The 17,261-nt window shown below is 37.8% G+C and overlaps 1 protein-coding gene across 1 annotated transcript in view; it reads left to right on the top strand.

The window, feature by feature from the left end:
• The window catches only part of SPON1 (spondin 1), a 198,169-nt gene that overhangs the window by 17,484 nt on the left and 163,424 nt on the right, over window positions 1-17,261 (top strand). The gene's annotated exons all lie outside the window — the stretch shown is intronic.

Raw genomic sequence — 17,261 nt, 5'->3', positions numbered from 1 at the left:
CCGTTCAGCGTAATTTCCTGAGTGCCCTCATCTCTGCTCTAAGAGTCAAGCTCTTTTGGCTGGTTTCTCATACGCTGAGTGATTCTCTGACAGACTTTGTCCAGATTCCTGTGCAAGGCTGTCATCTTAATCAGGAGAGGAAGCTGGGAGACCTGGCCTTCAGTTTAAGCAGGAGATAAGGTTGTTTTCCCCCTCTGCCTCCTACTTCCCTGCCTTGCTCTTTGAGATCTGAGACATTCCTTTCTGAGGGAGAGCACCTGCGTTAACAGAAGCAGGTCCTCTCCTCAGCCTCTCACCTCCGTATGTCTACAGCAGGGAAATACCGGGGAACAGCCGTATGTAGRTATGTTCTTACCCTGGTCACTCACCCACTTCTGAGTGAGGTGACTTCTCAAGCCTATGTTTCCATCCCAGATAGCTTCAGGACAGCTACTTAAAGCTCGATGTACTGAGCAAGCACTACCAAATCAAGGATACATCTGGGAATGATGCAGCACTTGGCAGTATAGTTATGCGGTTTTGTTTTCTAAAACGGATTTTGTCTTACTCTCTGCATAGTCTTTGTGGAAGTTCATATTGCTGGGAATCAAACACAGTATAAATATACGCATTAACAAGCATTGAAAGGGGAAAGAAAAGTTACTTGGAATATTTATGTTCCTCAGAGACGTTTTCTTTCCCCTCTTTTCTCTTTTTTAATAATACATGTTTCCAGCCACCCTCTTTCCCCTCTGTTTTCAGGATCTCCCTTTTCAGTTGCTGAGTGAAACTGAAAATGCACATGTGTTCCTTTTGGCTTGTTTTAAGCCTGTAAGGTTAGAATATAAATGTAGCCTACAAGTACTGCTAAGGCAGAACTTTCTGGCTTAGGCACTTTCGATACCGATTTACATAGACAAGTATATATAGTGAATATATAGTGAATAACCATATAGGCAAGATATTTCAAGAAGCTATTATTACTGGCAGCTGCTTGGACTTTCTATACAATAGGTTCTTGTTTTACCAAATAAATTCCAAAACAATATTTGCTGGACATTGTTTTGTATTCTTGTGCATAGTTACTTTTGATTATGAAAAACAGCAATATACTGAAGAAATGAGTTTTCACATGAAAATAAATCATGAGTAGCAAAGAAAATATCGATGCAGTTGTACAAAAACGAATGTTTGTCTCTTGAGAATGGTTTTCATAGCACTGCGTAGCTAGAGAGGGCAGTTCCCTGGTGGTATACAGCTACCATTTTGTTCCCTTCCCCCTGCATTCTCACTTTGGGCAGGGTTATTCTGCAGTCTCTGGCAATCTTGTCCTGGGAGACTGATTGGTAGGCTGTAGGTATAAATTGAAAAGCCTTCGTCCTGCTAATGTTTGCTTCACGGATTGAAGGGGGCTCCAATTATCACAGCGATGTGAAGGAGCCGCTGCTGTTGCTCTCCCTGTGGGTGGGCACAGCTCGCTCGGACCCGCCTTTCTCGTCGAAAGAAACATTCTCAAGCGTGAGCGTGCAAGAAGGAGTTCAAGTACTTAAACCGTTTTGTAACTCTTATGATTATGGATCTCGCTGCAGTCAGCGGTGTCTTAGAGGCTCCTTAGGGCATTCTCAGTGTTTATTCATGATCTGTCAGGCACGTAGCAGGGTTTTGTTCTTTAGGAACGCGTTGAATCTTTTTGGAAATTCCGGTTGTATGAGTAAAGCTGACTCTGCTTGTATGGGAGCCTTAATTATGCCTGATGTTGCTTGGTTTAGACTGTTTGTCTCAGACCTATTTTAACTACTCTACTGCTTTTTAAAGAGAAGGAATGTAGAACAGGGAAGAGAGAACATAAAGGAACAAACAAATGCTGAAAATGGAGAAATACTTTGTAGTGTGACCTCTCTTGAGCAATAAGCTACTTTCCTGTGAAAAACGGCTATCTATTTTATATTATTAATAGAAGAACATTTTCTGGGAGCTTTAGGGAGTTATTTCAAATGGTTGCTAAGACAGCAGATTGCCTCTTCTAGGTGGTCCGTATGCTCAGGCCTCTTTGTATATGATATTGCAAGGATCCCAGATGTAACGAAAAAACCCAAGAAACTGCAGTGAGTAAATTATCCCACATACCAATCCTACCTGTTAAGAAAATCTGCCCCTGCACTGTGTTAAGTCCCAGAATTAAGATCATGATAAACATTTTCTAAATTTGCTGCACAGATCAGACCAGTATATTTTTTGGCTATGCARGGTTTCTTGGCTTTTTTTTTTCTGAGAATCTTCTAGTAACCTAGTTTTATTATTTGTAAAGGTTATCCAAAGTTACATAAATTATAATTGTGCTATGGTATATTTAGACACTATAAAATAGCCTTAGCTACAAATAGTGTTCCAAACAATAACTTGGAAGACTTTTGTAGAGGATGAGAAAGACCTATATGCTGTCTCCTCAAAATTGTATATTAATCTAGTTTCAGTGTTTTTCTTTTAGCCCATCTGAGGTGTTTAACATTAGTTGTTGCAAAATATATTAAGCCAACCTGATAAACACCCAGGTTTGTATGCTGAGCAGATGTCAGGCAACTGCTGGCTTCTGTCGGGAGAACACTTGCTGCCTTGGGCTTCTAAACGAGTTTGTCTCTAACTGCAGAGTGTGAGAGAGGCTTGGGAGTTCTTTGGGGGAATAGCAAATCTGATAACCTGTGTGAAAGCTGGTTTTGGAATGTGATCCCTTCTGTTCATATTTTTACATCAATCCACATTTACAGCCCTCCGCTGTTGATTATGCCTGAGCCAAAGGAGCTAGAATAATACCACTATAGGAAAGAATATGCAATATTAAAAATAGGGAAAACATACAAATTCAGGATAAAGTGATGAACTCACTGCTGTTAAGATAATTGACTATTAATGAAATCTCTTGTGTGAATTTAGTGAAATCATGACTAAATTTTAAAATTAAATATACTTTAATTACTGGTTTTGATTCTAATGCTTTTCTGATAACAGGGCTACCAGATTTGAGCTTAATGGATACAGTACAGCTTTCAAATGTGTTTTTGTATTGCGTTTTAGCTGAAAGATGTATAAATTTCATGAATTAAATTTCCTCCAAAATTTTTGTAGAACATGCAGTAAGCATAGCCGCTTTACAGAAGAGCAGATTTTCAAGTAACTTATTCAAGATCAAAAATCACATTTAGCCGTGATTAAACTTCAGGGGTTCTGCTGTTCACATTCAATGTCTGCCTTCCAAATCAGGAATGTTTAAATAGTTTTCTTTCTTCTTGCATGTAGATACTGTCAATGCATAAAATAACGAATGTTTGTAAAATGTATAACATTCCTACCATGAGTGTAAAAGATAGCACAGGAATTTTAAAAAAGTAGGACACAACCTAGTAATGGATCGTCTATTTAGTGTGGTCTCTAAAAACAATTTCAGTAATGGTAGTGGTTGTGCTGGTATATGTCAGAAAGATAAACATGTCCTTTTTATTGCAATAATAAAATAAGAAAACTTCTCCAAATACTTCTCTTACTTAGCACCTTAGGCCTGGTCATTTAAACCAACAGGTAGGTTTGCATCCGGGCTGTGTAGTCAGTTCTTTGTGTTGCTGATGGAAAATGTGAGAGGAAGCAGCAGGATTAATATATACTCTGGATGGGATAATGCTTACTGAGCGCTGTATAACGTGGCAGTATTGTGTGTAGTTAATTAAAAAAAAGAAGTTAGAATAATCCCAGATGTAATAATCTCCTCATCTATTAAATATGATTCTTGTCCTTTAATTTTAATACTTTTCTAATTAAATCTTTCATATGCTGAAGCTGTCATTTATCAAGTATCTACATCTACTGCAAATTAATTTTTACCTTGTATATGATAGAATTTCATAATGAAAAACTATAAGAAATTATGTTTTTCATTTATTTTTGAGCTAATATTTTGTCATACTTCTTTATTTTATACAAATTTTTTTTACAGCTGCATACCTTATTGGATTGTTTTCTGAAGTACTCTTGCAAAATTTATAAGATTAGTCTGTGTAAAGATGGAAAAACAGAAAAATAACTTATCTAGAGTGCTGGCTTTGAGCTTTATACAGTTTCAGCTGAAATTTATTGAAAATAATTCCAAATAACATTGAAACCATCAATGGCAAGCCTCAGAATAAATACGAGAGTGGCTAGTCTTCCATGAACACCAAGATAGATGTCCTACATCACCAAAATTGAGCCTTAGAAATGAAAGATGGCATGAAACTTCTCAAGAAGTTCAACACCACCTGCTGGACCATAGATAATTTCTGCAGTGAAAATCTGTGTTATTCTTACAGRTTCCAGGCTGCTCATGCACTGTAAATGTTTACATAGATAGATGAGATTGTGCGTGTCACACGTATTATATTGGGATTATTTGATTCAGGGTACATACTATGCTCAGATAAAAGCTTTCACAGCTACATGCTTCAGATTCTCATGTGGAAAGCTAGAAGAAAGGCACAGCTGTTTATATTCCTACACAGTAGGCGATTTTGGTAGCCTTGCAATTAAACATTACTGTTTTCTAGCTTTATTCCTTTGGTGCTGCTGTATGAAATGTCCATCCAAATACTGCAGAAGAAATATTTTCCTTCGAACTAGTAGTGAAAAAAACTATGCAGAGGGGTCTTTTTTAACTGGACAATGTAGAGCAACAAAATGATTGAAATGAGAAATTTCCCCTTTTGAAGCATACTTTTATGTTAACTAGTAATACAACTAAATCATTTAGAAATTTCCAATGGAAGGGTCATGACAGCTGTATAAGTAGCAAAAAATGAAGTAGCTAAAAATGAAGTGTATTATTTTATTGCATTACTTATAACAGATTATGAAATATTGAAGCAACTATTTGAGATGAAAAATCAAAACATTTAATTTCAGAATGGTTTGGTTTGAATGTGTTTAAGTTTTCCTGAATGTTTTAAAATGGTATTTCATTAACAATGGCATATTACCAGAAGAAAATTCTATTTTGACAGAATTACATTTTGAAACTGGAAATGGTGTGAAAGAACATTGCTAACTACAAGTAGCAGGAAAATACTGGGAATTCTAAAGCCTAAATTTGAGAATGGCAAGAAAAATTACTGAGTCAGAAACTTATTTAATTTTAAAATGTAACTTTGAAACAGTGGAATATCTTCTTTTAAATCTATTGTATTTTTTAAGTAGACTTGCTAAGAGCAATACTTCTGCAATACTTATGCCTTTTTAAAATTCCTTTTCTGAGCATTTTGTGCAAGAGAATATTCCGAAAGAGTGTCAAAAACATATTTTTATACAGTGAGTTTTAATATTTGTCCCTATGAGGTTTCATTGAGTCCCAGCGCCTACGCAGCTGGCCTGCAGGCAGAGCACCCCCTTCTCGAGMGGAGCGGAGAGCCTGCCTGCCGGGCTCCCCTTTTCTGACACGCTGTTTTCACTGTTGACAGGTGGCTGTGTCGTTCTGGGTTAGAACCTCCCAAAACGGGAAAGGAGAAAGAATAAGTTTTTGATTGTCTTGAAACTCTCAGTAAGCAGACTTAATTACGAGAAACGGTACTTTAGGTGATGTGAAATTGGGCTTTATAGAAAACCTCGGGCGCAGAGGCAGACAGGAAAATTGCTCAAGAATAACCTGTGCAATCAAGTTTGTCTGTGATTGCTTCTAAATAAGGAGAATATTTGTGAATTTGCGCACTAATAGCTCATCAGCATATCAAAAGTAAAGGCCGGGCCTAGTCAGGGGTTGGGGGGGGGGAATGAGTTCTCCTTGCAAACGCCATGGCCCAGAGTACCGTCAGCGTCAGCTCCGACTGTGCTACGGGGCATGCACGCTCCCACGCACACACACCTGTACGTGTAGAATGAGGCGACTTTATAATTGCTCCTAGCTGTTGTCAGCGCTGCCACAAACCCTTACTTACTTTCCATGGCTCTTCTGTATGAACTGTATTCCTGATACGACAGCTAATACAAGTTGTTATGTGTAAGCTCTTTTAAGAAGGTAAATGCCTTCTTAAATTTAGCTGTATAAAGCGTGTACTTCCAGATCAACAGTATTTCTGTTTTAAATGTGGTTGTACCAGTGGATTAATTCTCTCTGAAACAGATTATGTTCTGTACCCAGTCGTCTGAAGGCTAAGGGAATTTGTGTGGAATCTGCTTGAACTAGGTTGGGATGTATATTTTGGCATTGAGGAAGAACATGAATAGCACATGTGCCAAAGCAGCTGCTGCTTCAAAGCTCCAACACCAATCAGGACAGTAATGCTATTAAAAATATGTATTTTCTGTAATCCTTAAATCCCTTCTTAGCTTAAAGGAGGAGCTGCAAGTGAGGTAGCTTTCCTTGGCAGTGTATTCGTAATGCTGAGTAGCGTAATACTTTCTAAAATGAAGGATAAAAGAAAAGCCTGAACAGAAAAAGCAACTGAGAAATGCTGATCCAGTAAAACATGCAGATTCACATTTTACTATGTATTTCAAATAACTTTCATCAGTTCTGGTGCGGCTAATAGTAGAAAAGGCACTTCCTTTGTACATAATTAAAAAATTTTGTGTTGTATTGTTTTTAAAAAGTGTAATCTCTATTAATAATATACTACTGATTATTTGTAGTAAGGGAGCTCTGTCAAAGATTAAGCCCGTATTTCACTAAGTATTCTGCAAAGTCATAGTTAGAAAAAGTCTCCTTGGCAATTTGCTCTGTGGTTTATGCAAGACAGGGAAAGGTTGAGGAAGGAGGAAGGTTGCAGACAGAGTCTGAGACAGGGAGAGGTGGCTTCAGCGGAAGAGCTGTGCACATGGATCGGCTAACCGTTGTAAAATTTCTTCCTTACCTGATGTTTTATGTGTCAAACATGCTTTATATCTCAAATTTAATATTTTCCTTTGATTGGCTAGTCCTGCAACTGTTTTTTTTTCCCCCTGAGATCTTGATCCTGAAGAAAAAAGGCAGGTTCCTGGGTAACACTCTGCTTAACTCAAGTTGCATCTACGTACCTGGGATTCATTGCCCCAGAAATGTAAATGAGAAGCATCTTGTGTGAGCGGAAGATTAAGTCCATGTCCTTTTTGTGAGTCAACGTCAAACAATTTATTGGCACTCTTGTTACTTGTGCATAGCTTGTTAAAGGGCTAAGGATATTGATAATATACAGCTGCAGCAAGAGTACATAAAGAGTAATAATCTTAGGAAAAAGTTCCTCAGGTAAATGATTTAAAAGGGAAGACTTACTCCCTCAGCAGTACCAGCTTTACCAAACTACTGAAATGCAGTGCTTAATCTAGGTGTCAGTTGTTATCTRGTATGTTCTTTGCTCTTCTGATACGATGGCTGGATTTTCTTGCCTACCCTTAGTTAACCTTTCCAAGACCCATGACATTGAAGGGTGGATTTAGGACCAGAAGGCATTTCCTCTCTCAAGCCCTGTTTCATTGTGAACATGAGAATTGCAGTTTTTCAGTTATTGATGTTTCTGGTGTGTTTGGAGGCTTAAGGTAGTTAGCTGATTAGGTACCAGAGTTCTGGCCTGCTGAATTCTAAGCATGTTACTGACTAGACTTGAAAGGACTAGAGGTGCTTCCTAATGAAATGTCTGCTACTTGCAGGGAAGGCCCATTGTTGCTAGCATCTATAAAAGGTATTTTAACTCAAAGAGTTATGTGCAGTGATGGAAACAAAGGCATGAGCTCAGGCAGATAGAGGTAGTTGCTGCAAAAATTGGTGAAAATCCTAGTGTTAATACTGGAATGTATGTTATGGACATAACTGGAACTAGTTATGACAAATTATTAGGAATGTGTTGGCAAGATACTCAATTGCATATGGCAAAAAAGCAATCAAAATTGGAGTGCCTGTAATTAGCTACATTTACAGCTAGATTGGGTAAATGTGGTGATGGCGATCAGGTAGTCTTTCAGCTTTCCATACGCGTATCCATAAAAATAATTCTCCCTTCTCCTGGATTCAATCCCACAACATGCTGAGCGGTCTGCCTTTGTTTTTTTCAAAGATTTTAAACACATGCTTAGTAAAGACCCAAAAATATTTAGGTATGTATTTATAAATCTTTTTTGTGTATGTATGTTAGGACAGGAAGAATCTGAATGAATTCTTTACCAAATGGATTTGGAAAATAAGGAAAAAATAAATTTTGTATGTGTTGTTAGATTTTTGTTTGTATGTGTGCTTCTCCATGTGCGAGTGGCTCGCTGTGACAAGCAGGGACTCATCTGTTTTGACTAATTCTGTGAATTTTCAGTGCTGACAATGACCTATATATATAAGTGGCTTAACGCAGCCAAAGTGCTCTTGCTGGCCAAAAGGTAAACTCCTGGTAGAGCTATGTTGTAAGAGATGTATTGATGAGTTGAAGAAGACACTTTGCCTTTTTGAACAAGGGTGTGCATTTGTGAGGATCAGAAACAAACAGAAGAAAGAGTTCTGTTATTTGGTAATTGGATAATTTTAAGAGCTCTAAATTAGCCTTCTCAGAACTGGCATGGATCTCAATCTTTTACTCAGTAAACCAGTGTTAGAAGTGATTTTCAGTTTTTTTGAAAAACATTTCAATCTTGCTTCTCTCTAGGAAAAAAAAAAAAAACAGTGTATTGGTACTTTTAGTGAACATTTTGTTGTGAAGATTTTTCATCCAGATATCACTTCCATGCAGAGGAAGAGTTCTATCACAAATGATAAAAGACTTTCAATCTCGATGGAGAAACTAAGGTTCAAATGTCCTAGGCATTTAGAAGTGGTTTTCCGCCAGAGTGTTTTGCAGTCCTAAATATCAATACAGCTATTTCAGGAGAGATTTCTCAGGCTCTTCCTCTCGAATCCCTCTGCTTTACAAAACTAGTTGAATATTTTGCTAGGGCAGCAGAGAAGAGTCTGGCTTTTTAACTTGGAGGTGAAGTCATCAGAATGAACAAAACAGCAATTTGAAGTCCCAGGAGGGCTTTTATCACCTGACTGCAGAGGCACTTTGTCTTTGCCCTTGGTTCGGCAAGTGCATGTATGAAGTAGAGCAGATCAGAGAAGAGACTGTATGAAAGTTACTCATTTTGCAAATGCTCACAGGTATGTCTCGTGGACACTAAAGCGCCTGATTCAGAATGTATATGTACTCTGGATCTTCCGTATCACAGAAGTGAAGCATATTAAATGCTGGTCCCAGAGCATGGTCTACTAGAATGTTTTGCAACAGAAAGAAGTAAATAAGTTTTGCTTTTTATTGAGGTGAGAAGCAAAATGAAAATGTAAACTTTTTTTTGCAAAAAAAAAAAATCCATATTTTTACTGGTATTTAAATGTCCATTTTGAAAGTAATTGTGATACAGTCCCTTAATTTGCTGAAAAAGCATCCTGGTGTGTAAAGGATGTAATTTGCTAAGTGGAACATTGCCAGGTTGGTTTTTGTTGTGCTCGCGGGTTCTGTGGGTGGAAACACGCCGAGCTGGGAACTCTTTGGCTGAATCCTACTGCCAAGCTGCTTGCTTCCTTTCATAGGGAGAGGCGCAGGGGCAGTGCCCAGACAGCTACCCCAACTCCAAGGCTTCCCCACATTTCCCTGCCTTGAATTCCCAGCTGGTTCGATGAGCCAGTTTTCCACCTAATTTGAGCTGTTGGCACAGTACACAGTGGACCGAAGAGCTAACATCTCATATTTAGTCTCTTCCTCAAAAACTTCTGTTTATGAAATCTGAGGCTAATTTGAGGTATAACAAGCTGTTAAGGATAATAATAAGTATGTTTTATAGAATATTCCGTGTGCTGTTTTGAAAAGGAGCTCAAAGTCTATAGCCCCGTTTAACAGTTGAGAAACAGACTACTGTGAAGTGATCTGAGAACAGCTGCTGAACAGTAGAAGTCAGGTCTCCCGAGGTCTGGTCTGAGGTTGTATCTACATCGCTGTATCTCATCCCATCCCATCCCACCCCATTTTATTTTATGAGACTGTGAAACTCTTGTAGTGAATGTGTTCCTTTTTTGCACTTTCCAATACCTTTTATCCATCTAGAAAATCAAATTACAATAGATTCTTAAATATAGTGTAGTTAATTGGCTGATATATAACCAGATAAAGCGCTAACAATTATATTTAGGAGCAATACAACAGATTTTTTTTTCTCTCCAAATAAATATGTGAATATTGTAGGCTAAAATGGAAGGTTATGACTGTTACGGTTGCAGAAGTAGTATATGAAATCCTTAAGTTTATACTGCTTTTAAGTGATAGTGATCAAATGTTTTCTAAAAATTCTTGATTATTCATGATACTGATTTTTCTATTAAACCACTTTCAGTAAACTTTTCTCCCAAAGTCTAAGCACTTGAAAAACCTCCAGGTCTTATTCCTGTCATAAATTCTCTTTTCCTGTTAATATTCCCTACTAGATTAAAACGATTATTCTCTGCCATGTAAATAATCTTTATATGGAAATAGTTTGCTGAAAATAACATTCAGAATGTAAAATAATCCCTTTAGGAAAGTACTATACAAACAATTCTGCTTGTGTCCTTGTTGAAGTTTGTTGTGGTTCTAGTCTTAAGTGAATATATGTTAATTTTATAACCTTGGAAAGACAGTTTGCACTGTGATCTTTCTGACAGGGGGCAAAGAAATGACAGATACAAACTATTGAAATGCTGTTAGACATTGGACAGAAACTGGTGAGAGCCACCAAGGAGGTCTAAATGATAGTACTCCATCTTCTCCTTTTTTTTTAATCTTGGGTTTGCTTTGCTACGGCTGCTTTTGTGGTTTGGTTTCCGTGGCTGGCCATGGCTCAGGGGAGAGGAGCCGCAGCTCCGGGTGGCCCCACCGAATGCTGCCGGGGCTGCCGGCACCAAGTGGGCGTCACGCTGCAGCCCAGCACGGCACCCTCGTGTCTTRACCCACCCGTCGCTCGGGGCTGGGGCTGCGGGCGAATGTTTCCACGTCCTAACCCTGCCATCAGGGCTGGGAAGGTCACGTTTCCTTCTGGCGGGGGAAATCTGTGCAGTTTGTCTCTGTTGTCCCTTCTGGCTGCCCATTTGGGCTACTGCTCCGGATTCTTACGCTGAGGAAAGATCAGGGATGAAAAAGAAGAAAACAGTTTCATTTGACTAAGTGCTCATAAGTTTTGCACTGCCTTTCTCTGCTTTTTTCAYGCCTCCATGTGTAAACCGTATTTACCCCATGGGGTAGAAATGAATCCCTATTTCTTTGAAAAGCAAGTTCAGTCTTTTAGCTGTCAGCTGAATGTAACAGAAAACAAGAAATCAATGTGTTTAAATTGTGTAGTTCAGAGTCTGATCTGAGTAACTTTGCTCTAGATTTAGATCTGATTAGACTAGATTGTACATCAAGGTGAACCAGAAGTTCTGTTTCTACAGCGCTGAAGTTGTCCATCGCACCCAGAATGTTAATGCATCATTAGCAATGCTCCGGAGGAGCTGAACAGTAACGTCCGGTCCCGTGCAGCGCGGGGCGCCCAGCGACTCGTTGCTTTTGCCCCGCACATCAGACGACGTTCCTTTACGCAGTTTACTCGTGCTGAGATCCCTTCTGCTGCCACTAGTTTGTATGGCCAGTTGTGCATGCCAGGGCATCCTCCTGGGCAACAGCCAGCTGGAGCCTTTTGAATCTGCATGTGCCAAGGTGAGAAAAGCAAGTTCAGCCCTCAGAATGATTTACCATCTCTGATGAGGTCTGGTGGATAGCTTTGGCTGCTTTAAGAAGCTAGAATCTTTTAAGGGACTTCATAAGAAAATGCTGTTCGAACAGATTTTGTTCTTTCCCTACTGGGTCTTAGTACTTCTTAGTATTAAAGTATTAAAGCTTTGGAGAATTCAAACATGAAACAAGAAAGGAGGAATTTTCTTAGAGAAAGTAGGTAYGTACTGAAGAAAGTTACAGTTGGGATCAAATGAGATTTATACTTACGAGATTAATGAYAGCTTTCCATGCATAATATAATTTCTTTCCTGGAAATTCTAGAAGTAATGTGTTACTTGGGAAAAGCTAGATTATCTGTTAAAAATAGTAGTAAAATAGTCTGGTAAAGTTGCTTGGATCAGTTTATCTAACTGTTAATATACAATATTATATATGATATATGTAATTGTTAATGCTACAGCTAAGGAGAAGAATTCATAGGAAAAAAAGACTAATCTGTGGTTCTTCTTTTTTGGATCATAAGTCCACTTTTTGTGACTGTTTAGATGAAAACTCTCTCAATTCACAGCAGTCTAAGTTCATACATCTCTTAGTCATTCTGAGTCTTTTTGCATAGTGTTCTCAATTGGCCGTGTACAGTTTATATGCTAATTCCTCCTGCGTAAGCCTTAAAATGATTAATTCAACATGTTGCAGCATTAAGTTAACTGAGAATAGCTCAAGTGAAATGAAACATGTATGAAAAAACATACAGTATAACATTTTACATCTACTAAGTGCTGCAAAGTTATTGTTACCTGTCTGTGTCAATATACATGTTCTATTTTCATATATATTGAATTAAGTAAAGAAGAATTTCCTGTTTGGTTAAGCTCTCCATAGACCGTCTCTCAGGCAGGGAGGGAATTCAGGCTGTTCAGTGTGAAAGCTGGCAGAGAAATGCTTTACTGTACTTCAGAGTCTTGCCATACTGAAAGGCTTTCTTCCCCTGTTGTTTGAACAGACCCTGTCCTATAACAGCTTTTATGTAAGCTGTGTGTAATACAGCTCTTTTGTTATTTTAGACTGAAGAACAGTGTGCAGTACAGCATGACATAGACAAAATTCTTGATGACGAGTAATTTTGGGACACTTCAATGCATAGGGTTCTCAGATTACAGAGGGCTGTCTTTTTTCCTTTTCATCATTCAAGGTGGCCTTTTTTGTTGGGAATGCACTATCCAAAAATCTTGTTTTAATGAAGAAAAGGACAATTGGACAGAATTCAGACACTTTTCCTTAGAACATCATGCACACAAATGTTTAATTTGTTTCATGTCTTGGAAGACTACGTACTGCTTTTATGTTTTCCTCTCCTTTCAGTAATATATATTGCACAAATTTGATCTGGTTGATCTGATAKCGTACTTCTGTGTAATAGCTCTGGGAGGGTCCTTTTCTTTCARTGATGCCACCTACCTTGTGCCTGGCTTGGAAGTATTTGGAAGGTGCAAAGACTTGTTTGAGAACAGGCTTAAAAATGGGCAGGTAGTTGGACAGGCAGGTGGACAGCCCTGTGTCATCACCTTGTGATGCTGCTGCTTTTCTGAGCACTTACTGGCATGTTATCTAACTGCATTTCATCTTTGCTTGAATCAGTAATCTGGTAATGATAACAGAGCGAAATCTGATCCTCATTTACAAGATTTTAGGGTATCTGTGTAAAGACTGTGCTGGAAGTTACCAGAACATAGTGCTAAACTACAGGTCATCCTGCAGTGCTTTTCTTGGGCAGATTTGGACACTTTCCACTGGTGGTCTAAGGTAGCTGGCTGTTAGCCAGGTCCAGCCTTCAGGTGCTGAGCTGCAGCCTGTGGTTCTTACTGCGAGGACGGAAGTGCCCAGTGGTGCTGCGGAGCTTTTGGCTCCCTCCATAGTACGATTGATTACTGACATTTCATAGGAAGTCCCAGTTCTGATTCTTCCAATTCTGAGTACAGAATCAGAAGGAAACAGTACAAAGAAATTGGTCCTAAGTAAGCTATATTTTCAAGGTAGATTTGTAACGGACTTCGTGCATTATTGGTTTTCTCTTCCCTAAAATATGCCTTGTTCTAGGTTAAACTCTAAAGATCAAATATTTTGCAGATGTAATTAATGCTCTTTTTATAATAGGAAAGTTTCCTCAAGGAGAAGATAGTTTTGCAAAATTCTGGAAGTCAGAGTCTGCATTAGCTCCTCCARAGGGAAAGAAGTGCCCATGAAAATGCTTATCTTGTGAACTTTGGTTTTTAAATTCAGCTGTTCCAGTAGAGCACAGCTGTATCAGTGGGTGGAAAATGATGATCTGTCCTCAGAATAAGTTATGGTACTGAAGATCCTGGCTAGCAATTTAAGCTAAGGAAGTGGACACAAGCCAGTAGATGATTTGTATAACTTCATCTCCTTTTGAACTTGATATTGATTCTTTTCTTCTTAGAGTACTTAACTCTTTCATCAGCATCTCAACTTTTTTTATACGGATGTAAATTTTTAAATGAATTTAAGCATGGAAATGACAACTATCTAGTTTAGCTTATTAGATTAGTAGTTTATATAAATCAGAAACAGTGAAGTCTGTTACTCAAAGTGTTCCCTTTATCTGTTGCAATTCTGAGAAAATAAAACCATTCATTCATCTGTTCAGCAACAAAGGAGTTATCCAGTCCTGCTTTTCAGGAACACTTAAAACTCCTCCTCACCCACTTCAGGGTTTGGGGTATGCAAAGAATGCAAGGCGGAGCCTGCAGCTGGTAGTTTCTCCCTTTTAATATCTTCACTTCCATGTTGTAAATTTACACAAGTTCTGCCAAATTCTACTCTCYGTTATGCTTGTTCAAATCCAGATTAACTCCGAGAGCATTATTTGGGATTTACAGTAGTCTCCCTGAGGGAAAAAAATTGGTCCAGCGATATTACAATTATAATTAAAAAAAAAAAAAAACTAAATGGAACATTAAGACTGAGATCAGTGGCATTAGTGGATTCAAAAGAATGTGTCACATTGAGATTCTTTCTTAGAGACCTTGGATTTCTTGGTCAACAGTTTATTTTAGTTTTTAGGATTTTTGTCCAACATACAGTTAATTGCTAGTCCATTCCTGAAAACGTAAGCCTTCCCATCACAGATAATCTAGAGTTTGGCAAGCTGTAATTTTGCAATTTCTACATTTTAATCTACATGCCTTTTTTTCCTGCCAATTCTTTCCTTTGTGCCTATGTGGTCTGACTTGATTCCAGAAGAAAAATCAGGATTGTATTATTGTCAGAGACTATGTATCCCTTTATTCCAAACTTGGCCAAGGTACTGTTTTCTCCTGTGTCACATGTGAGTGCAATAATATTATTCACCACACTAAAATATTGTGTCATTTGGAATCTTGTCATATAAGTAATTGCCCTGTCCTTGTCATCCCCAAGAACTCCTTTTAAGCATCAAATCTCAATACACATGGAAAAACTTTGTTTTAACAACTAGATTTGAGATGAGTTTATGTTTACTTGAACTCATTTCTAAAATCTGGATATTTCTCCTGAGTTTTATAAAGTATTGTAGAATGCCATGGATTTTTAATCCTTTCAAATCAACTGATAGTTGAGTTTTTCCAACTAGTTTAGTAGTTCTTTACTGTATTCTGTCAACATTAGGCAGGAGTCTTTATTAAGAAAGTTTGTTTCATTTTTTCTTCAGAGGAGCTGTTCTCTGGTGGATCTTATTCTTTTATGATCAAGTTTTCCCAATAGACATTTATGGAGTACATCTTCTTGCTTTGATGGTGACTGATGCGGGAAATTGTGATGTGGCATTGAGGTCCAATCAGGTTCCTCCAGGATCTATATGCTAAAATGCCACCACAGCTTTCAAATCTATACTCCTGGGAAAATTCATAATTTGCTAGTTTGCAGCAATTTCATAGGCTGCAGAAGTACAAAATAGGTCTGCATTTGTGTGTTCATTTGTTGCTGGTGGAAAAAGGCATGGATGTACTCTGACCTAATGGCTGTGTAGAACACAAACAGGTATTTCAGGATCAGTTTTTACAGTAGCCGTAAATTCTAGTGGCAGTAACTACTCACAGTTGCTCAGAACTCATTCTGTAATTACTAGTTGTTGGATTTGGGGTTTTGTTTGTTTGTTTTAATTCAGTTAATTGATTATGGAAAAAGTAGGATTGACTCACCTGGAGATTAGAATTTATCTAACATGCAAATATATCAAAGGTGGCTCCACAGTGATGACTGCTGGAGCAATGATATCTAAGGATATGAAAGCAGCTGAATCCTTGTCAGCTAAAAATAGTAACTTTACAAATACAAGTTTGTACCAGTTGGGATTCTGAAGAAACATTCATTGATGAAGCATGTCTCAGACATGAGCAAAACTGGATTTGGAACTAGCAACATATTTGAAAAGTTCTTTCATCATTGTTGAATAGCTTTTATCTGGTCAGTCTTATTTATACTTATCTGTAATTACTTCCTTGACCTGAAATTTTAGACCTTTTATCTAATGTGATACCTTAGCAGCAGTTTGCATCTGACAAAAAAATAYGGAGTTGGTGTAATTGGTTCAGTAATTTGCAGTGTTTGAGTTTTTCCGGAAATCTGCCCTTTCTAAGAATTTTTAGATACTCTCCTAAGATCCCTTTCAATCTGAATTATCCTGTGACAATGCATAATATAATTTAAGGTAGTGTTTTATTTTGTATAAGATGGGCATAAAATCACACATTCTTCACTCAAAGCTCCAATCAATATTGGGATTTGATTGAGAATGAATTACTATTGGATATGAGTAGAAGATCACCTGATATGGTACTGAATAAATGAGGAATGAATGAGGAAACTTTTCTTGAGAGATAAGTAAATAGTATTATTTCTCCTTTTTGCTGTTKGAGGAATAAGGTAGACAGAATAAATACAGTTGGCGACCAAGAAAGAACTGTAGATTAGGGATTTCTTAGTGCTCAAGTGCATTCAATTGTATAAACTGGAGGTAGAAACAGTTTGGTGCCAATTTAAGTTTGCACAGCCTCATGCTTCCAAATACTTCATGTTTATTAAAATCCAGCAAAATAGTAGCTGTACACATTGTGTTTAGCTACATAGAGTCTACAAAGTGGTGAAAATGTGATGAAAATGTTGAAGAATATTACTGGCTTTAGATTGAAAACTCATTAACCATTATGCTACTGGCCAGCTAAAGTAGAACTTCTCATCATTCACCTGGGCCAGTGGTTTTCCATGCCACAAAAAAAACAGAAATCTGTTTTTTGGCTCACCTAGGAGTTTTTGAGTATGCTGGCAATATCTTTGGGTGGGACAATGTGGACACCTACTTACTGCAAAAAATCTTGTCAATCTATAGATACTGGCTCTTTTTCAGAAGATAAAATAATATTTTATATCAAATACTTGCTTAAAGTTTTATTTTTATTGCAAAAGATAGTATTCTGTCAATATAATCTGGCAAATGTGGGCAATTAAAACCTTAATTCTGAAAAAGCTTCCTCAGAGTTGAGTCTTGTTATAAATTGATAATCGTAGGTTGTTTCTCAAAATACTAAGATTCAC

The sequence above is a fragment of the Rhea americana genome, unplaced genomic scaffold, assembly GCF_003343005.1.
Source record: "Rhea americana isolate MKP2758 unplaced genomic scaffold, rheAme1 scaffold_17, whole genome shotgun sequence".
Lineage (NCBI taxonomy): Eukaryota > Metazoa > Chordata > Aves > Rheiformes > Rheidae > Rhea > Rhea americana.
The sequence above is the reverse complement of the archived record's forward strand: the minus strand, read 5'-3'. Positions and strand labels throughout refer to the sequence as shown.